Genomic DNA, 22,568 nt, shown 5'->3' with positions numbered 1-22,568 from the left:
AATTCTGTTCATATGTTATTAAGCCAGGCCAGAGTGGTGGTGGGATGGTGTCAAATCTCTTAGTTTTCTTGCGGCAGAACTGTTAATGCTTCAGCTGAGAATAGAAAGCAGACATACATATCTTGAACTTAAATGGACAATCATTCAGTTTGAGTGAATCCTTTGAGAGATGCAGTACAACTGCACGTGTACAGGAAAGCCTGCATAGTGCATCTTCAGAACATTATAGAGCTAGGTTCTAGACATTCTTGATGGTAGGACCTCCCCCCTCCCCCCGGTCCAACTTGCGTGCCCAAAGAGAAGGACTCCATGCTTTATGCTCATTTCAAAGATTGCCACAGCAAAAATAAATAGATTTGCAGTCGGGAAATGGGGATACTTGTGTGACTGCATAGATGACTTCTTGAAGAACTACATTTACAGGTACACAACTTGTCCTTCATGTTTCTGTGCAGACATACACATTACACATTGGACTAATTAGCAAAACTAATTGTAATATAACTGATATTTATTGATACCTAGGAAACATTTTTTCTGGTTTAAAATGTTCTGGCAGCACACTGATGTGCTGTGCTCAGTAATGTATCGCAGCAGACAACAAGTACTGTTGTTGTTCAGTCGTTCAGTCGTGTCCGACCCTTCGTGACCCTATGGACCATAGCACGCCAGACCTTCCTGTCCTGCGCTCTCTCCCGGAGTGTGCTCAAGTTCATATTCATTGCATCGGTGATGCTATCTAGCCATCTCATCCTCTGCCGTCCCCTTCTCCTTTTGCCTTCAGTCTTTCCCAGCATCAGGGTCTTTTCCAGAGAGTTTTCTCTTTGCATTAGGTGGCCAAAATATTTGAGCTTCAGCTTCAGTATCTGTCCTTCCAATGAGCACTCAGGGTTGATTTCCTTTAGGATGGACTGATTTGACCTCCTTGCAGTCCAGGGGACTCGTAAGAGTCTTCTCCAGCACCACAGTTCGAAAGCATCAATTCTTCAGCGCTCAGCCTTCCTTATAGTCCAGCTCTCACAGCCATACATTACTACTGGGAAAACCATAGCTTTGATTAGACGGACCTTTGTCGGCAAGGTGATGTCTCTGCTTCTTACTATGCTGTCTAGGTTTGCCATAGCTTTCCTCCCAAGGAGCAAGCGTCTTTTAATTTCATGGCTACAGTCACCGTCTGCGGTGATCTTGGAGCCCAAGAAAGTAAAATCTGTCACTGCTTCCATTTCTTCCCCTTCTATTTGCCAGGAAGTGATGGGGCCAGATGCCATGATCTTCGTTTTTTTAATGTTGAGTTTCAAACCAGCTTTTGCACTCTCCTTTTTCACCCTCAATAAGAGGCTCTTTAGATCCTCTTTGCTTTCTGCCATTAGGATGGTATCGTCTGCATATCGGAGGTTGTTGATAATTCTCCCGGCAATCTTAATTCCGAGCTGTGATTCATCCAACCCGGCGTTTCTCATGATGTACTCTGCATATAAGTTAAATAAGCAGGGCAACAATATGCAGTCTTGTCGTACTCCTTTCCCAATTTTGAACCACTCGGTTGTTCCATGTCTGGTTCTGACTGTTGCTTCTTGAGCCTCGTACAGGTTTCTCAGGAGACAGGTAAGGTGGTCTGGTACTCCCATCTCTTTATGAATTTGCCACAGTTTGTTGTGATCCACACAATCAAAGGCTTTAGCATAGTCAATGAAGCAGAAATAGACGTTTTTCTGGAATTCTCTTGCTTTCTCCATGATCCCGCGAACGTTGGCGATTTGATCTCTAGTTCCTCTGCCTCATCGAAACCCAGCTTGTACTTCCGGTACTTCTCGGTTCACATACTGCTGAAGCCTAGCTTGTAGGATTTTGAGCATCACCTTGCTGGCATGTGAAATGAGCGCAATTGTGCGGTAGTTTGAACACTCTTTGGCGTTGCCCTTCTTTGGGATTGGAATGTAAACTGACCTTTTCCAGTCTTGTGGCCACTGTTGAGTGTTCCAGATTTGTTGGCATATTGAGTGCAGCACTTTAACAGCATCATCTCTTAGGATTTTAAATAGCTCAGCTGGAATACTGTCATCTCCGCTAGCTTTGTTGTTAGTAATGCTTCCTAAGGCCCACTTGACTTCACTCTCGAGGATGTCCGGCTCAAGTTCAGTGACCGCACTATCATGGCTATCAGGGACAGTCAGATCTTTCCTGTATAGTTCTTCTGTGTATTCTTTCCACCTCTTCTTAATCTCATCTGCTTCTGTTAGGTCCCTGCCTTCTTTGTCCTTTATCATGCCCGTCTTTGCACAAAATGTTCCCTTGAGATCTCCGATTTTCTTGAAGAGATCTCTAGTCTTTCCCATTCTGTTGTTTTCCTCGATTTCTTTGCATTGTTCATTTAAGAAGGCCTTCTTGTCTCTCCTTGCTATTCTCTGGAACGCTGCATTCAGTTGGGTATATCTTCCCCTTTCTCCCTTGCTTTTTGCTTCCCTTCTTTCCTCAGCTACTTGTAAAGCCTCCTCAGACAGCCACTTGGCTTTCTTGCATTTCTTTTTCTTGGGGATGGATTGAGTTACTGCCTCCTGAACAATGTGACGGACCTCCATCCATAGTTCCTCAGGCACTCTGTCTATCAGGTCTAATCCCTGAAATCTATTCCTCACCTCCACTGTATATTCATAAGGGATATGATTGAGGTCATACCTGAATGGTTTAGTGGTTTTCCCTACGTTCTTCAATTTAAGCTGAAATTTTGCAACAAGAAGCTCATGATCTGAGCCACAGTCAGCTCCAGGTCTTGGTTTTACTGACTGTACAGAGCTTCTCCATCTTTGACTGCAAAGGACATAATCAATCTGATTTCGATATTGACCATCTGGTGATGTCCGTGTGTAGAGTCGTCTCTTGTGCTGTTGGAAAAGCGTGTTTGCTATGATCAGCGTGTTCTCTTGGCAAAACTCTATTAGCTTTTGTCCTGCTTCATTTTGTACACCAAGGCCATGTCTACCTGTTATCCCGGTGATTTCTTGACTTCCTACTTTAGCATTCCAATCCCCTATGATGAAGAGGACATCTTTTTTTGGTGTTAGTTCTAGAAGGTGTTGTAGGTCTTCATAGAACCAGTCAACCTCATCTTCTTCGGCCTCTGTGGTTGGGGCATAGACTTGAATTACTGTGATGTGGAATGGTTTGCCTTGGATTCGTACTGAGATCATTCTATCGTTTTGAAGATTGTAGCCCAGTACTGCTTTTCCCACCCTTTTGTTGACTATGAGTGCTACTCCATTTCTTCTAAGGGATTCTTGCCCGCAGTAGTAGATATGATGGTCAACTGAATTAAATTCGCCCATGCCTGTCCATTTTAGTTCGCTGATTCCCAAGATGTCAATGTTCAATCTTGCCATCTCATGTTTGACCACCTCCAGCTTACCTTGATTCATTGATCTGACATTCCAGGTTCCTAAACAATATTGTTCTTTACAGCATCGGATTTTCTTTTCACCACCAGACACATCCACAGCTGAGTGTCCTTTCGGCTTTGGCCCAGCCGCTTCACTCTTTCTGGCACTACTTGGAAATACCCTCTGCTCTTCCCCAGTAGTATGTTGGACACCTTCCAACCTGAGGGTCTCATCTTCCAGCGTCATATCTTTTAGCCTTGTGATACGTTCCATGGGGTTTTCTTGGCAAGAATAGTGGAGTGGGTTGCCATTTCCTTCTCCAGTGGACCACATTTTGTCAGAACTCTCTGCCATGACCTGTCTGTCTTGGGTGGCCCTGCACGGCATAGCTTATGGCTTCACTGAGTTATGCAAGCCCCTTCGCCACAACAAGGCAGTGATCCATGAAGGGGTACTAGCATTACTACAGGTACTAGCAGTTTGTTATCATGGAACAATTCTGAAGAATCTTGTTTTTCCTGAACAAACTGTGTACTAGTGCACACAGAAGCAGATGTGCCCTTGTTTCCATGCAGAAGCAGATGTGCCCCACGAGTGCAACAAATGGTTTGATTAGTTTGTTACTCAAACTGGGGATCCTGGCTTTTGTTCTCTTTTCAAGCCAGGATTCATAAACCAAGAACAAAGCCTGGTTTGTAGTCTTGGCTTGTAAAGGGAGCAATAAGCCAGGATTCCAAGTTCAGATAATATACTAAAAAAAAACAGCAGAGGAGCAAAGCAAGAGCAAACAGGTTGTGTGTCAGCTTGTCCACAATAAGCCACAACAACTTTTTGCATACCTTTCTGTGCAAATTGTGTAGAGTGAATAACTGGAGAAATTACTTCATTTCATTTCATTTATTATATTTCTATACTGCCCCATAGCCAAAGCTCTCTGGATGGTTCACAAAAATTAAAACCATTAAAATACATTATATAAAATATAAAAACTATTCACATAGTGACATTAAACAAACAACACACATACATACCACCAACAACATATATCTAAAACAATTTAAAACAATCAGCCAGAGACAATCAAGAGACTCATCATATGCAGCCAAATGCCTGAGAAGAGGGCAGTTTTAACCTGGTGCCGAAAAGATGACAGTGTTGGCACCAGGCGGGCCTCATCAGGGAGATTATTCCATAAATGGGGAGCCACCACTGAAAAGGCCCTCTGCCTTGTTTCTGCCCTCCGAGCCTTCCTTGGAGGAGACTCCCGGAGGAGGGCTTTAGATGCAGAGTGTAGTGTATGGGTTGGTTTATGCCGGGAGAGGCCTTCTCTTTTGTCAGGTACTGTGGTCCCAAGCCGTGTAGGGCTTTTTAGCTCAAAACCAGCTCTTTGAATTGGGCTCAGAAGCATATAGGCAGCCAGTGCAAGCGGGCCAGAATCGGTCTTATGCTACAGTAGTTTGGGAAGTGAGGGTACGTCTTGGTTAATTGCTATAAAGCTATTGACCAAACTGTTAAATGAATACTAGTGAAGAGCTTTTTGAATCTCCTGTAAGTGAGGAGAGGTTTTATTAGTGTAGTATGTTCACCTATGTTAGGATAGTACACCTTCACCTCTTACCCCTGCCAGTCCTATGTTCCAGGAGATACTGCTGCTTGGGCTTGTCTATCAGTAGCATTTTGTTGCATTATTAAAGCAATTGTATGATAATTCATAATGACCAAGTAAGAAGTTCAGCCACTTGCCCAATTCACTGAATTCTTGCACATTTTAACTACCTAGAAAAATAGTTTTTCTCTTGCTAAATAATTTCAGCTTTTAAATCCTGTCCATTCAGGAAAAAATCAGGTTACCATGAAATCAGTGTTGATTTATAGGAAGTACAAAAAAAGCATTTGCCCATGCAGGATTCCCTGTGGCCTAGAATCTAATTGAAATTGTGCATCAGCGCTTTTACATACCATGTTCATGTGCTACCAAGATATGGCTCAGAGGAAACCATGATGTTGTGCAAAAAAAAAAGTGCACAGGTTAAGATGTCAGGGCAGTGGAACTCTGCATAGCTAGGTGTATTTTGTGCACACTTCACATTGTGTAAATTGGCTGTAACTTAAATAATAACGTAAAGAGAGCCTTGTAGCTTGTTGATCCAGTTGTGCATCTAGAGGGGTGATCGCTCATGTGCTTATGTAATTTAAATTTCATTAATGAAATTCCTGTAAATGGTATTAGTATTAAAAATGCATATTGTTGGACTTTGTAAGCCAACCTTGCCACAGAAGCATGTTCACCTGGATTCTCCTTTGGAATGGCCCCTCCAGTGCTAAATAACGTGTGTTATAAGCAGCCTGGCTTATAATATTAACGAAGGCTTTATGAATGCTAGTAGGTTTTTAGGGCAGGAAATGCCCCCCCCCCCCCCCCCCCCGTAGTGTGCCATCTTTTCCAGTAAAAATACGATAACTTTTCTGGCTGGCTTTCAAAGTTCAAGTTGTAGGCTTGTAGCTGTTGTATCATTTGAAAATGTAAACAACAAGAACCCTAAACAAAAGCATCTTTTTTAAAAGTAGAACCAAAATTCTGCATTTCCAAATTACTGATTTTGAGCAATCCTCTTACACTTTACTTGATGTATTACTATGTGTGGGTATGTGGGGTATGTGGTTTTTACAAATGCCTATGATTATTCTCTAGAATTTAGGGAAGCACATGTACAAGGAAAGATATAAGCTGCAAGCAAGTAAAATATGGGAGAGTTCAGTTAGTAGGCTACCCAATCCTAAGCACATTTTATTGGGAGTAAGCTCTATTGAACACGATAGGAAAGTTCTGTAATTGTACTTCATAAAGAAATATTCTTCAGTAGTCTTTTATATACAAAAGTATCAACAGTATAATACATACTGTGAAAATATTCCTGGGTAATGTAGCTGTACTCCTAATATTTTAATGTTTAGGGTTTTGTCGAGTTTAGTATTCATTCTGTAGTAGCTTATGTTAAATGGGAATTATTTTTAATGATTCTGTTTTGCATGCCAGAAAATGAATGAAGCAGCCATACATTAGCAGCCACAGCCCAGTGCAAAGCCTCCAGCTTACTGTTGTGACCTCTGCCCTTTTGTATCCTGTGACACTCAGCTTGTCTTTGTGCTCAAGTTTATTCATGATGGATATGTTCCCCTCCCAATCACATATGGGGTGCTCTTGCAGAGAGAACAGATAAATTATTTTCAGCTGCAGCTCTGCCAAGCTTGAAAAAAAGCATGTTCATGGTGTGCACAAGAGGAGCTTGTTTGAGCAGAGGCCCTCCAAAACATGGTCAGGACAGGGAGCCATCTCAGGCTTCTGCAACGTGGAAAGAGTTGGCTTTCAGATACTTTTAAAATGCAAGAGAGGTAGGAAATTGCCAGAAGACTTAGTTAATGAGTGACAAATGCAATAAATGTACAAAAACTATGTCCTGTAATGAGAGTAGTAGGTTGTGTTTGGTGTTTTTTCCGTGTGCCTCAGTATGTGGCTATTGGCCTTGCCTGTTGAATCGTCTGATGGTTTGGTGTCAACTTCATATGACAGTGTAATTTACAGGACATTCTGATGTTGGTTGGCAGCAATATTACTTTTCTTTTCATCACACTCCATTTTGTTCTGGTCATTTTGTCAAAGCTGTTGCATATTCATTGGATCAGTAGCTTGAAATAGATATAAGGTAGGGCTTATTTTGGTTCTCAATTTGTTCTTGAGAAATACTTTAAATTCTCAAGTATTTACATTTTAACAGACGTATTCTGAATGTTTAGCACTTCTGTTAAAGGTTTTGACACAGCATTTAATGTCTCCTTTGACCTCCTGGTAGCTAGTGTTACCAAAGCAAAGAATTTTAATATTATATTTAATTTGAAGTCTGTCCTATTCTGAGCAGCTTTCTGGCACTGTAGGACAGTGTGGTAAGCTTACCTCACTTTTTCTAAATTTTCCTATGCAATGAAGGATGAGGGTTACTGAACTATTTGAGAATGTTGGTATTTCTAATGGGGTATCATTTTTAAAGTTTGTTTTACTTAACAAATTGAAACTTCTTTTTTTTTTTTAAAAAAAGGGTGCTGAACATTGCTTTTTCCTCAAAATATAATATTTAGTAGTGCTTCCTGTCCTCTGTGGAATGCAGGAGTACAGTCCTTTACCTTTGGGTTACCATGGAGCTCAGGCAGGCCCAGCTCCTGAATGATCTCTTCCCTGAGAGGGTTCATCATTCTTCCAGACTTGCCCTGTTTAGTAGCAAGGTAGCAAGGGCTTCTATAAGTGCCTGTTGAATAAATTACCTTTTTTCTCCAAGATTACTTTTATTTCTGCCTCCTCTTTGTTGTTTCTCTCCCTCCTTCCTCAACATTTCCAGACAGGGACAAAAGGGGGGATTTCTCTGCTAGGCTCACTGCTTGCAGAGGAGCCATTGCCAAATGGGGAAGGCCTTGGGGAAACTCAGGACAGCCTTTGAGGTAGGTCTGGGCAGATAGGTGTTTCAGCCACACCCCTCTCATTGCAGACTCTGCACTTCACCCTTCTTGTCTCCAGAAGCATTGGATGGGTTGGAGAAAGCCACCAGTTGCTCCAGTGCTTCTGAGGTTAGCAGTTGCCATTGGAGGCACCAGCCATTCACCCAGGAACCTCAGCCTCCATCTGCCAGGAGCAGACAAGTCCCCATTTTCCTACTCATCAGGCTTTTATCCTGGAAAGGGGAATGGGACAGCTCTAAGCTCCATGTCCAGAATGTCCAGAGTTTGCACATTGGGGTTTTCCTGCTATGTTCCCAAGCACTTAGATGTCTGGCAGTTCCCTGCCCCTGTGGCAGAGACACAGGGAGGGATATTGCAGTGGGTAGTAGCTGCCAGAGCGTTGTTCTAACTGACAGAAAGGGGGAGGTTGCTGGGCAGTGTGGGTCAAGTTGATGGCTGCTAGTCTTTGAGCAGTAACTTCACCTTGCCTGGCAGGCTCTACTTTGAACTAAAAGCATAGAATAATCTTTATGCAGTAGCTTATATCCTTTTTCTTCGTGAAGGGAAATTAAACTGGCTCACATAATAAAACAATACAATACATACAAACAAATTCAATATAAAATTGCAAAAATCAAATACCGGTAACTGAACCGCATCAGTTATGGAGTAACAGCAGTAAAATAACAAAATCTAAGAAAACTAATCAGCTAAAAACCTTTTGGAACAGTCATGTTCTGGCCAAATGTCAGAAGAGTTTGTGCCTGGTGGATCTCCATAGACAGGGCATTCCTCAGAGTGGTTGCCACTACTCTAAACATCCTACTTCTAATAGCTGCCCACCATATCTTACTTAACAATGGTAACTAGAGCAAGGCATCAGATATTGAACAGAACATGTGGGAAGGTACATATGGATGAAGGCGATCCCTAAGGTTTCAGCCCATTTAAGGATTTAAAGGTTAAAACCAGCACCTTGAATTGAGCCTGGAAACAAATAGGTAACCAGTACAAATTGAAAAAGATGGTAGTACTATGTTCTGAAGGCCTAACCCTAGTCAACAACCTTGTGGCAACAATGTCCACAGGTTGAAGTTTCCGAATGCTTTTCAAGGGCATGCTTATGTAGAGTATGTTACGGTAATCTAACCTTGATGTTAGAACATGAATGACTGTGGTGAGATCTGAGTTGGTTAGGAAGAGTTGCAGCTTTTTTCATTTCTGCGTCTTCATTGCAGAGTGTGCAGTGGGGTTATTGGTCAGCTGCTAGCCCAGATGGAGTGGGGCCAAGCTGCTGCAGAACCTTGCGCTGTAGAACCTTACCTTACAACCACCGTTTGTCTTCTGCATGGAGAGAGTAGGACAGCAGTGGCTAGAAGGATGAGGCTAGAAGGCACAGAGAGATCAAGGCAGAGCTGGTGTTTCATGGTCTGCCTCAGCAGGACAACAACCGTGTCGTGATCACTCTGTGCCTTCTATCCTCAACTTGGAAGTACAGACCACACCAGGCCGGGCTGCCACCACCATCACCCTTTCTATGCATTATGAGGCCTGAAGGCAAAGTCTTTCAGTGAAGCGCTGTAGCAGGCTAGGCTATTTCATATCTGTGAAAAATGCATGGAGGGCATATGAAGGATGCAGGGAGGGCTGGTGTGGGGAGCAGAACTGAGGTGAGTGGAGTGGGGGATCCCTTGCAATCTTATTTACAATGCTAGTGGAATGCTTTCTGACTACGGGACATAAATTGGATAATTTGACTCAGATGTCAAAACTTGTAAGCAGTATGCTGCTTGTGGAATGGGGATCAGTGATGTTGGACAGAAACATTTCCACTACTATCTTTTCTGTGAAAAATCAGTTTCTAAAAATACTTTCCCCCCTATAAAATTAGTAACATAATACAATTTAAATTAGGTAGTTTCAAAGTTGTAATTACCTTTTTTCAATTGACTATCCTAGGTGGTGGTGGTGGTGTCATTTCAACTTGAAGAGTAGGGTAAACATTTCTAAAATGAATAAAATTATATTATCTCATATGCACAGTTCTTTGGGCATGCCAAAATTAGCATGTTAACAGTTTTCATTTCCTTCATTTTTCCCTTAAACTTAAAATATGTAAGGGAATTGTATTATTGAGCTGTCATTATTTACAAGCATTCCAATGATAGATAGATAGATAGATAGATAGATAGATAGATAGATATTCTTGCATTGATAGAAAAATTGACTGTATCGATCTAGTTTGGGAGTCAAATGTGCCCCAAGGAACCTGTACAAATAAAATATTTGGTGGCAGGTATTAAGCATGATACCATCTCCAAGATTAAAACAAAATCATGTATTAATTGAGAGCTTTCCTTTTCCAGTGAAAAATGTAGTTGCACATAAGTCATTGTGGCTCAACAACACTCCACAGGTAAAGAATATATACCTACAAGAATTATGAGGTCCCCCTTCTCAATTTTATGTGATCCCTCCCAGTTCTTGAGGGAGGGCTCACAGGGAGAGGAGTAGGGGAAGTCAGCTTCCACCTGCCTCCTTCCATAGCAAATTAAAACATAAGTTGTATTGTAGTGCACTTTGGGGAGGATAATAATTTTGGGAGACTGCTGCTTAAGATATTTTGCTGTTAATAGTCTGCTTAGTAGCCTGTACAATAGTTAATTGTACAGGTTGTACTTCTAAATAATTTAAGGGTTGTATCCAGGGGTGTCATTCCACTAGCCCAAAGCTTTTACCACTTGTGGAAACCTGTTTTCATCCTTGTGCAAGTGTCAAATCTGTTGATACTTCTATTCTGGTTCCAGTAGCTGTTCCACAACTCATTACAACTTTATTAGGCTAGGTGTTGGTAGTGCTAGTTGTCCTACTAGTGGGTGCGCAACTGGCAGTGGAACAATGCTACATCCTGTACTTTTTCTGCTAGTGTAACACTAGGTTCAACTCTATATCTCTTCAATACAGACACTTTTTAAAAATGGTTCATTGGAGACAATTAGTGTCCATGAAACTCAAGTTACATGCTCTTTAAAAGTATGGATCTACTTAAGACAACTCCAGCTTTATGCAGCACATGCCACTGCTGCATGGAACAGTGTACTTGCGGGGGTTTTGTCCTGCAAATGGTATGGAAGACATTCATGTGTCTTTAAAAATATGTGTATATGTATCTGGCCCAATCAGGACTTCCAGATGTATAAACATTGGTGTTAACACATTATCTTTCCCAAATTTTATGTGTTTCCTGTAGGAAACAGTGGAACAGAAGTGTACAAACAGGAGTGGGGTTTGCCACATAAAGGACGCATTCACACAATACACTAGACCATCAAGATTGACAAGCTACTCACTGGGGGTTGTTTTGCAAACAACAGACAAATGATCGGGTGCACCATCCACAGTGTGTCACTTGTTTTCCCCCCTTCCGCCTCAGTCCTTCAGCTGGCACCACCTGGCATCCCAGGGGACTTGGCAGCAGAGCCAGTCTTGTCTGTTGTCAAGCCCCCTGTCCCTACTGCAGTTGTGTTTGGAGCCCTTTTTCCCAGTGCACCTTTCCCTGTGCCAGTGCAGCCCCTCCAGAGTGTCCAAATGGCACTTCGGAGGGGCTGCCACTGCCCCTACCAGCTCCCGCCAACCCCCAATCACTTCCCTCCTTTCAGAAATTATTTTTCTTTTCTCCCACAAAAATTGGTTTGGGAAAATTTTTTTCACATTTTCCTAGCTCCATTTTATGTGTGCAAATTGCAAATGGCCCCTTTATCAGTGGAGGCTGGTAGCTCCAATTTTGGTGGGCTGTAAATCCATTCTGCGTTTCAGTCAGAACCACCCAGAACTCTGAAGGAGCTATCCGTGGTGCTGAACCATAACCGCCCCAATAGGTTCAGTACCTTGGATAGCTCCTTCAGAGTTCTGTCTGAAACCCAGAATGGATCACAGCCCCACTAAAATCGGAGCAACCATCCTCCATTGTCTTCTATTTAATTTTTTTTAAAATTTTGGTTGTTCGCAGTTGCAGAAGTGTACAACTACAGGTATAAAAAAATATTGGGGCTTGCCTTGGCTGCTCCCTTCCTTGTGAAACATACAAGCAGTCACTCAAAGCTACACTGTATCGAGGCTGTTTTGACAGCCTTGAACAGTTAAGAGATGGGGAAACAGGGTGTAGATCACCTCCCTGGCAAGGTTGTCCCCAGGGTTCAGTGCCTTGAACCTTGGGGGTGCCCTGCTAGGGATCCCCACTTGCCTGCGTCCCCTGCACCTGTTTTGAAGAGTGCCTGAGCCCTCCCCCCCGTAATGCTGTAACCACTACTATTTTGGCAGCTGTCAAAATGGAAGCAGTTACTTACTTTGGAGTAGGATGTTTACATATTGTTACCAAGCTGCCCCCCACCCCCCAATTTCTAAAAACAATGTAATAAGACTTTTATAGAAAGACTAGAGATGTAAAATGTCTGGAAATAATGAAGCCATGCGGGGAAATGTTTTTTAATCCTCTCTGTAAGATTTTCAGCATAGTTATTTCTTCCATTTCTTACTGAAATTATTGCTCCAATGTATCTTTTACTGATAAACATTTTGGGATGCTCCAAGTCCTGCTTGGTTTCCCAACATGTGAATAGAGTCACCATATCATAATATGGAAGAGAATGTGAATTCCTGACAGTTTGGGTTTTGTTCTACAGAGCCCTGATTTTCTGGACTTGTGCTGCTCTGCCTCCCATTCTTCCTGCTTCTTTTGGCATCCAGGATGATCCAGATACTTCAGGGACTACTTGCTGAAGTTCCCTCTGGTCAGACATAAACTAGGAACCTAATATATGTTATGGTTATGTATAGCTTGGTTTGCTCATAAAATTATCAGTTTGGGATATTAAAATTTAAAAGTATAGTTTATTCAGACATTAATTACAAATTTATTAACTGAGTTCACTTTTTAAAGTTTTCAAATATAACGATAATTTTATGAGCAAATCAAGTTATATGTAATATAACTTTAGAAGTATAAAGATGGTTTTAATTCCCAAAGCAATCTTCCTGAACCTGGTGCCTACAGGTATTTTGGACCGCAATGGCCAGCATTCCTGACCATTGGCCGCCCTGCCTGAGGCTGGAGCTGATGTCCAAAATATCTGGAGGGCACCAGGTTGGGGAAAGTTGTCCTAAAGCAACAAAGTGACTTTACATCTGTAAAGAGTGCTAAAAAAAATAAGTATTGCTTATTTTCCCCCAAATTTCCATTTTTCCCAAACCAGGAAAAAAACTGGTTTTTCCCAATAGCTTCAAAATGTCTGTAGGCTTTACATCTCTAAGCACTGGAGATAAGATTTTTCAAAATCTATAAACCAAAGGTATATAAACATAAACAGATGTGAGGACTCAAGAAACAAATATTCTCTACCTGATAAAAATGGTACATGTTGATGCGTTGTAATTCCATATATTGAGCTGTCTGGTTGTACTAGGAATTATGGATCAGGTTGGTTCTGTCCCTTCTGTCTAGGAGGTTATTGAAGGGAGATATCCTGTAGAATTCAACAGAGCTCAGTTTTATCTCCCATCCTGTTCAGTATCGATGTGCAACCACTAGAGGAGATTTTTCAGAGGTTTGGAATATGGTGCATTGATACACAACTAATACAAGTTCAATACAGTGATGGAATTCCATCCCCTGGGAGGGACACTTGGTTCAAACTTTGGCTTCCTTACAAAAAAGTTTGTGCAGGCTTTCCTGTTTCTGAAAGCATTTGGTATAGTCTGTTATCTTTAAATTGGAGTTGGTGTAATATTTTGTTACAGTTTGTGTTGGATTCGATTCTATTCGATTCTTTTGTTTTTTTTAATTTGTCACCTGCTTTAGGCCTATATTTTAAAGAGAGGTAGGTAAGAAATATCTACTCCAGCTTACTCTTTCTAGAAGAGCAGGTCATGAAGACAACACTCATCCTGTGCTGTTAATTTCTTTCCTCTAGAGGTTCCATTTAGCTATCATGGCTAATAGGTCGATCAATGTCTATAATCCATGAGTTTGCCTTTTTAAAAGCCATTTAAGCTGGTGGCTTTCCATAACATATGATAGTGAATTTCATGAAGCTTAATTAACTTTTATATAGCACTTTGGACTGTTTTCATTATCTCAATGGTCCTTATAATCTTGTAAGTATTCAGTATTATTTCTATACAGGTGAGACATGAAATGAAATGTTGCAGTGTATCCTCACCCCCCTAGAAGTGCTTTTGTTCTAGGTTAGCCAGAGCCCTGAACAGGTGCCACATATTGCTGTTCAGGACTTGGGCTGATGAGTTGAGAATGGGAGAAGGGGAAAAGGAAGCCTCCCCTGCTGTGCTATATAGCACTAGAGAGCTCAAGTCTGGGCTGGCTACCCACCCTCAACCTGAACATTTTGTTGCTATACAATTCAGTCTTCAGATGTGTTGGTCTAAAAATCCCATTTCCCCAGCTAGTTGGTGTGATGGGATTTATAGTCAACACATCTGGAGGGTCTGGGGAAAGCTACTATAAAGCATAGGTAGTGGCTCTGAAGATGGGGAAATGGAAAGGGTGTCTTTGTTCCCCCCCTTCCCTTCCCCCTAAAGTCCCATGCAGCACAGGAAATGGAGTTTTCTTTTTCTTCTTTAATCTGAAGACACTCATTTCTCTCCAACCCATAATTGGCTCCCCCTGTCTTCCATTTTCCCTTTCTTTTTTTCCTCAACATACACCCTAACATTCTGTGTTGCAACTGCTCTCAACCATATAGTAAACTGATATATTCACGCAGTCTGCCAAATTTGTGGTTTTCTCCTAGAGAAGGTGCTCCAACCTCTTTTTTACATGAGGTGATGAGAACAAGTGCTCAGTTGCCAGGGATGGTTCTTGGAGACAACTTGCATGTGCTAACTATCAGTCCTTTCATTTTTGAGTTTGCATGATATTTTTTTAGATAGCTCCCATTACTTTTTGGCAAGGGCAGGGGGCTTTTACCATGTAACCATCCCATTTGCTTTCTTGGCCATCCTTGTAGATAAGGTAAAGGGGCAGATATGATATACTTAGCATTTATATAGTGCACAATTTGAGTATGTAAGGTGATTCACATATATTATCTCAGTAAACCTTAAAACAATCTTATAAGATATTTCATTATCTCCATTTTACAGAAATGGGGCTGATGCTGAGAGATGGTGGACCAGTTCGCATGATCGAACAGCCCACCATGGCGTATTAATGTGTTGTTGTTAAGTCGTGTCCCGACTCTTCGTGACCCCATGGACCATAGCACGCCAGGCCTTCCTGTCCTCTGCTGTCTCCCGGAGCGTGCTCAAGTCCATATTCATTGCATCAGTGATGCTATCTAGCCATCTCATTCTCTGCTGTCCCCTTCTCCTTTTGCCTTCAGTCTTTCCCAGCATCAGGGTCTTTTCCAGAGAGTTTTCTCTTCGCATTAGGTGGCCAAAATATTTGAGCTTCAGCTTCAGCATCTGTCCTTCCAATGAGCACTCAGGGTTGATTTCCTTTAGGATGGACTGATTTGACCTCCTTGCAGTCCAGGGGACTCGTAAGAGTTTTCTCCAGCACCACAGTTCGAAAGCATCAATTCTTCAGCGCTCAGCCTTCCTTATAGTCCAGCTCTCACAGTCATACATTACTACTGGGAAAACCATAGCTTTGATTAGACGGACCTTTGTCGGCAAGGTGATGTCTCTGCTTCTTACTATGCTGTCTAGGTTTGCCATAGCTTTCCTCCCAAGGAGCAAGCGTCTTTTAATTTCATGGCTACAGTCACCGTCTGCGGTGATCTTGGAGCCCAAGAAAATAAAATCTGTCACTGCTTCCATCTCTTCCCCTTCCATATGCCAGGAAGTGATGGGGCCAGATGCCATGATCTTAGTTTTTTTAATGTTGAGTTTCAAACCAGCTTTTGCACTCTCCTCTTTCATCCTCAACAAGAGGCTCTTGAGATCCTCTTTGCTTTCTGCCATTAGGGTGGTATCATCCGCATATCTGAGGTTGTTGATAATTCTCCCGGCAATCTTAATTCCGACCTGTGATTCATCCAACCCGGCGTTTCTCATGATGACTCTGCATATAAGTTAAATAAGCAGGGCGACAATATGCAGTCTTGTCGTACTCCTTTCCCAATTTTGAACCAATCGGTTGTTCCCTGTCTGGTTCTTACTGTTGCTTCTTGAGCCTCGTACAGGTTTCTCAGGAGACAGGTAAGGTGGTCTGGTACTCCCATCTCTTTACGAATTTGCCAGAGTTTGTTGTGATCCACACAATCAAAGGCTTTAGCGTAGTCAGTGAAGCAGAAATAGACGTTTTTCTGGAATTCTCTTGCTTTCTGCATGATCCAGGAAAAGTTGGCGATTTCAAAGAATCATAGAATAGTAGCATCATAGAATAGTAGGGTTGGAAGGGGCCTACAAGGCCATCGAGTCCAACCCCCTGCTCAGTGCAGGAATCCAAGTCAGAGCATCCCTGACAAATGGCTGTCCAGCCTCGTCTTGTAGGCCTCCAGTGTGGGAGAGCCCATCCCCTCCCCAGGTAATTGGTTCCATTGTAGTATTGCTCTAACAGTCAGGATGTTTTTCCTGATGTTCAGCTGGAATCTGGCTTCCTGTAACTCGAGCCCATGATTCCATGTCCTGCACTCTGGGATGATGAAGAAGAGATCCTGGGTTTCCTCTCTGTGACAACCTTTCAAGTACTTGAAGAGTGCTATCATATCTCCCCTCAGTCTTCCCTTCTCAAGGCTGAACATGCCCAGTTCTTTCAGTCTCTCTTCATAGGGCTTTGTTTCCAGTCCCCTGATCATCTTTGTTGCCCTCCTCTGAACCCTCTCCAGTTTGTCTGCATCCTTCTGAAAGTGTGGTGCCCAGAACTGGACACAGTACTCCAGATGAGGCCTAACCAGTGCTGAGTAGAGGGGAACTAGTACTTCCCAGGATTTGGAAGCTATGCTTCTATGAATGCAGCCCAAAAGAGCATTTGCCTTTTTTGCAGCCACATCACATTGTTGGCTCATATTCAGCTTGTGATCGACAACAATTCCAAGATCCTTCTCGCTAGTAGTGTGGTTGAGCCACGTATCCCCCATCTTGTAACTGTGCATTTGGTTTCTTTTTCCTAGGTGCAGAACTTGGCATTTGTCCCTATTAAATGCCATTCTGTTGTTTTCTGCCCAGCGCTCCAGTCTATCCAGATCACTTTGAATTTTGTTTCTGTCTTCCAAAGTATTAGCTACCCTGCCCAATTTTGTGTCATCTGCAAATTTGATCAGCATTCCCTGCACCTCCTCCTCCAAGTCATTAATAAAAATGTTGAAGAGCACTGGGCCCAGGACTGAGCCCTGCGGTACCCCACTCGTTACCTCTCCCCAGTTTGAGAAGGTCCCATTGAGAAGCACTCTTTGAGTCCGATTCTGTAGCCAACTGTGGATCCACCGGATCGTTGTTTCATCTAGCCCACTTTGAGCTAGTTTGCTCATCAGGATATCATGGGGCACTTTGTTGAAAGCTTTGCTGAAGTCGAGGTATATGATGTCTACAGCATTCCCACAGTCCACAAGGGAGGTTACTTGATCAAAAAATGAGATCAGATTTGTCTGGCAGGACTTGTTTTTGACAAATCCATGTTGGCTTCGAGTAATCATGGCATTGTTGTCAAGGTGCTTCCAGGTGGATTGCTTGATCATCTGCTCCAGAATTTTCCCAGGGATTGATGTCAGACTGACTGGTCTGTAGTTCCCAGGTTCCTCCTTTTTACTCTTTTTGAAGATAGGGACAACGATAGCCCTCCTCCAGTCATCTGGCACTTCCCCCATCCTCCATGATTTCTCAAAGAGAGTAGACAGCGGTTCTGAGAGTTCTTCTGCCAGTTCCTTTATTACTCTAGGATGCAGTTCATCTGGCCCTGGAGATTTGAACTCATTCAAATGGTGTTCCTTGACCATATGCCTATCGATCTCAAGCTGCAATCCTGCCCCTTCAGCCTGTACTTCGCCTTTGCCAGGGGGGTCATAGACCCTCTTTTGGGAGAAGACTGAGCCAGAGTAGGAATTGAGCACCTCTGCCTTTTCTTTGTCATCTGTTATCGTTTTGCCATCCTTATTTAATAGCTGAACAACCATTTCTTTCCTCTGCCTTTTACTATGCACGTAGTTGAAGAAAGCTTTTTTGTTGTTTTTAGCATCCCTTGCTAACCTCAGCTCATTCTCAGCTTTAGCCTTCCTGACGCCATCCCTGCAATTCTGTGCTATCTGCCTGTACTCTTCCTTTGTTACTTGGCCTTCTTTCCACTTCCAAATGTGTCCTTTTTTGTTTTCAGGTCACCCTAAGCTTTTTGTGAAGCCACATTGGCTTCTTCTGTTGTCTTCCACCTTTTTTCTTGTTGGAATTGCTTGTGATTGTGCCTTGAGAATTTCCTTTTTTAAAAGCTCCCACCCATCTTGGACTCCTTTTCTCGTTAGCATCGCTTGCCATGGGACCTTACTGTTCATTGTTCTGAGTTTATTAAAATCAGCTTTCCTAAAATCCAGGGTGCACGTTTGACTACACTCGGCTTTTGCTTCCCTTAGAACCAAGAACTCAAGTACAACATGGTCGCTTTCCCCCAGAGTTCCTGTAACTGCTACTTTATCCACTAAGTCATCTCTGTTGGTTAGGATCAAGTCAAGGATAGCCGATCCTCTAGTTCCTTTCTCTACTTTCTGTAGGAGGAAGTTCTCCGCCACACAAGTCAGGAATTTCCCGGAGGGGCCCTGGTTTGCAGAATTTGTCTCCCAACAAATATTGGGGAAATTGAAGTCCCCCATTACTACTACATCATGCTTCCTTAAAACATTGGATATTTGCTTTTCAAAAGTTTCATCCTTGTCTTCTCCTTGATTGGGTGGCCGGTAGTAGACTCCGACCACCAGGTTCCTTTTATTCTTTGCTCCACTTATTTCAACCCAGATGCTCTCGATGGGGCTACCAAGCTCCTCCTCCTGTATTTCTGTGCAGAGATACGTATTTTTTCACATACAGTGCAACCCCACCTCCGTTTCTGTTCCTCCTGTTCTTTTTGAACAAGTTATATCCTTCAATTGCTGTATTCCAGTCATGAGAGTCATCCCACCAAGTCTCAGTTATACCTATCAGGTCGTAATTTCCCTCTTGTATTAAGAGTTCAAGTTCGTTCTGTTTGTTTCCCATTGTCTGGGCATTAGTATACAGACATCGAAGACCATGTGCTTCATAGTCTGGCTTTCTTCCTACATGTGTCTGAAGACTATTATTGGGTGCTATCAGAGCTGTTCTCTCCGTTGCAGTGCGTGAGCCTACGTCCATTGTTACCCCCAACATTACATCTCCCTTCCCTATAGGATTCAGTTTAAAGCCCTCCTGATGAAGTTCTTCATGCTGTGGCCTAACACATTCTTCCCATCCTTTGTGAGGTGCAACCCGTCCCTAGCCAACAGCCCATCTTCCAGGAAGTATAGCCCGTGGTCCCAGAATCCAAATCTCTCTCGTCAGCACCACCTTTGTAGCCAGTCATTCACCCGGAGTATTTTTCGTTCCCTTTCTATCCCTCTTCTAACTACCGGAAGGATGGATGAGAAAACTATCTGGGCCCCAAAGTTCTGGAGTTTCCTTCCCAAAGCTTCAAAGTCTGACGTGATCTCTTCGTAGTTTCACTTGGCGGTATCATTTGTTCCCACATGGATGAGAAGAAAGGGATACCTGCCAGTGGGCTTTATGAGTGCAGGCAACCTTTCACATTTGATCTCTAGTTCCTCTGCCTCTTCGAAACCCCGCTTGTACTTCCGGTAGTTCTCGGTTCGCATACTGCTGAAGCCTAGCTTGTAGGATTTTGAGGATCACCTTGCTGGCATGTGAAATGAGCACAATTGTACAGTAGTTTGAACACTCTTTGGTGTTGCCCTTCTTTGGAATTGGAATGTAAACTGACCTTTTCAGTCTTGTGGCCACTGTTGAGTGTTCCAGATTTGTTGGCATATTGAGTGCAGCACTTTAACAGCATCATCTTTTAGGATTTTAAATAGCTCAGCTGGAATACTGTCATCTCCGCTAGCTTTGTTGTTAGTAATGCTTCCTAAGGCCCACTTGACTTCACTCTCTAGGATGTCCGGCTCAAGTTCAGTGACCACACTATCGTGGCTATCAGGGACATTAAGATCTTTCCTGTATAGTTCTTCTGTGCATTCTTTCCACCTCTTCTTAATCTCATCTGCTTCTGTTAGGTCCCTGCCTTCTTTGTCCTTTGTCATGCCTGTCTTTGCACAAAATGTTCCCGTGATATCTCCGATTTTCTTGAAGAGATCTCTAGCCTTTCCCATTCTATTGTTCTCTATTTCTTTGCATTGTTCATTTAAGAAGGCCTTCTTGTCTCTCCTTGCTTTTCTCTGGAACTTTGCATTCAGTTGGATACATCTTCCCCTTTCTTCCTTGCTTTTCGCTTCCCTTCTTTCCTCAGCTACTTGTAAAGCCTCCTCAGACAGCCACTTGGCTTTCTTGCATTTCTTTTTCTTGGGGATGGATTTATTTGCTGCCTCCTGAACAATGTTCCGGACCTCCGTCCATAGTTCCTCAGGCACTCTGTCTATCAGGTCTAATCCCTGAAATCTATTCCTCACCTCCACTGTATATTCATAATGGATATGATTGCGGTCATACCTGAATGGTTTAGTGGTTTTCCCTACGTTTTTCAATTTAAGCCGAAATTTTGCAAGAAGCAGCTCATGATCTGAGCCACAGTCAGCTCCAGGTCTTGTTTTTACTGACTGTATAGAACTTCTCCATCTTTGGCTGCAAAGGACAGAATCAATCTGATTTCGATATTGACCATCTGGTGATGTCCATGTGTAGAGTCGCCTCTTATGCTGTTGGAAAAGAGTGTTTGCTATGATCAGCGTGTTCTCTTGGCAAAACTCTATTAGCCTTTGTCCTGCTTCATTTTGTACACCAAGGCCATGCTTGCCTGTTATCCCGGGGATTTCTTGACTTCCTACTTTAGCATTCCAATCCCCTATGATGAAGAGGACCTCTTTTTTTGGTGTTATTTCTAGAAGGTGTTGTAGGTCTTCACAGAACCGATCAACCTCATCTTCTTCGGCCTCTGTGGTTGGGTCATAGACTTGAATTACTGTGATGTGGAATGGTTTGCCTTGGATTCGTACTGAGATCATTCTGTTGTTTTTGAGATTGTACCCCAGTACTGCTTTTCCCACCCTTTTGTTGACTATGAGTGCTACTCCATTTCTTCTATGGGATGCTTGCCCACAGTAGTAGATATGATGGTCACCTGAATTAAATTTGCCCGTGCTTGTCCATTTTAGTTTGCTGATTCCCAAGACGTCGATGTTCAATCTTGCCATCTCATGTTTGACCACCTCCAGCTTACCTTGATTCATTAATCTTACATTCCAGGTTCCTAAACAATATTGTTCTTTACAGCATCAGATTTTCTTTTCACCACCAGACACATCCACAGCTGAGTGTCCTTTCGGCTTTGGCCCAGCCGCTTCACTCTTTCTGGCACTACTTGGAAATTCCCTCTGCTCTTCCCCAGTAATTTATTGGACACCTTCCGACCTGAGGTTCTCATCTTCTCATTCTTCGTCATCTCTTTTAGCCTTGTGATACGTTCCATGGGGTTTTCTTGGCAAGAATAGTGGAGTGGGTTGCCATTTCCTTCTCCAGTGGACCACATTTTGTCAGAACTCTCTGCCATGACCTGTCCGTCTTGGGTGGCCCTGCACGACATAGCTTATGGCTTCACTGAGTTACGCAAGCCCCTTTGCCACAACAAGGCAGTGATCCATGAAGGGTGTATTAATGTGTGCCGGTGGCCATTTTGAATATTCAAGCCATGGCTTGTCATGTCGTCTCGGCATGTGCTGCGGCTCACCATGGCTTAAACAAGCCACATTGGGTAGTGTTGATCATGTGAACCACGTCAGTGACTTGTTTAATACAAAATCTAGGTTATCTAAGACGTTGTTCAGGGGGTTGTGGGAGAGAAATCATGTGACACCTGCAAGATGGTCATGAGTGCTGGGAATCTGGAACTGATAGACTGAAACTAGAGGTATCCTTCCCTAATCTGCCTGAGATCCCAGCAAAAACTTCAAACAGCAGTTGGAAGAAAGACATATCAGTGCCTGGATGAGCATCTGGAATGACGTTGCTTTTAATTTTGTTGGTTGTTTTTAGTGTGTATTCAAATGGAGCGTTTTCAGTCAGTGGATTGCCTGTTTTTGTGGTGGTTCTTTAGCCAATGTAAACGACTTTCTTAGAACTAGCTGTCACTGTGGTAATAAACGAGCTGACACAGCCATAGAAAACCTGTGTTTAGTTTTAGTCCAGCCTCCCCCAACCTGGTGTCTTCCAGTTATGTCAGACTGCAACACCCATCATCTCCAGCCTGTTAGGCACCAGGCTGGGAAAGGCTGACTTAGTCTCATGTTGAACTGGACCAGAAATCTTGATTTAATCAAGGTTCAGCATCTGCTGCAAACCTGATAATAGTACCAAGAATGAAGCAGGCTTATTTGTTCTAAATAAAACTACCTGGCTACTAGTAATTACCCCACTTTTACCAGAGTGCTCACAGATTAAGATTTGCATTAAAAAGCTTCTGTAGAATCATCTTGCCTGCAATTACTGGATACCTGCTTCCCTATCCCCTCTTTTTAAAAGCAT

The 22,568-nt window shown here is 42.8% G+C and overlaps 1 protein-coding gene across 5 annotated transcripts in view; it reads left to right on the top strand.

Moving 5' to 3' along the window:
* CHD7 (chromodomain helicase DNA binding protein 7) overlaps positions 1 to 22,568 on the top strand; it is a 207,232-nt gene that overhangs the window by 32,552 nt on the left and 152,112 nt on the right. The window lies entirely within an intron of this gene.

Source organism: Heloderma suspectum, chromosome 4, assembly GCF_057233095.1.
Source record: "Heloderma suspectum isolate Gila_16-S chromosome 4, 16-S_ref, whole genome shotgun sequence".
NCBI lineage: Eukaryota > Metazoa > Chordata > Lepidosauria > Squamata > Helodermatidae > Heloderma > Heloderma suspectum.
The sequence above is the reverse complement of the archived record's forward strand: the minus strand, read 5'-3'. Positions and strand labels throughout refer to the sequence as shown.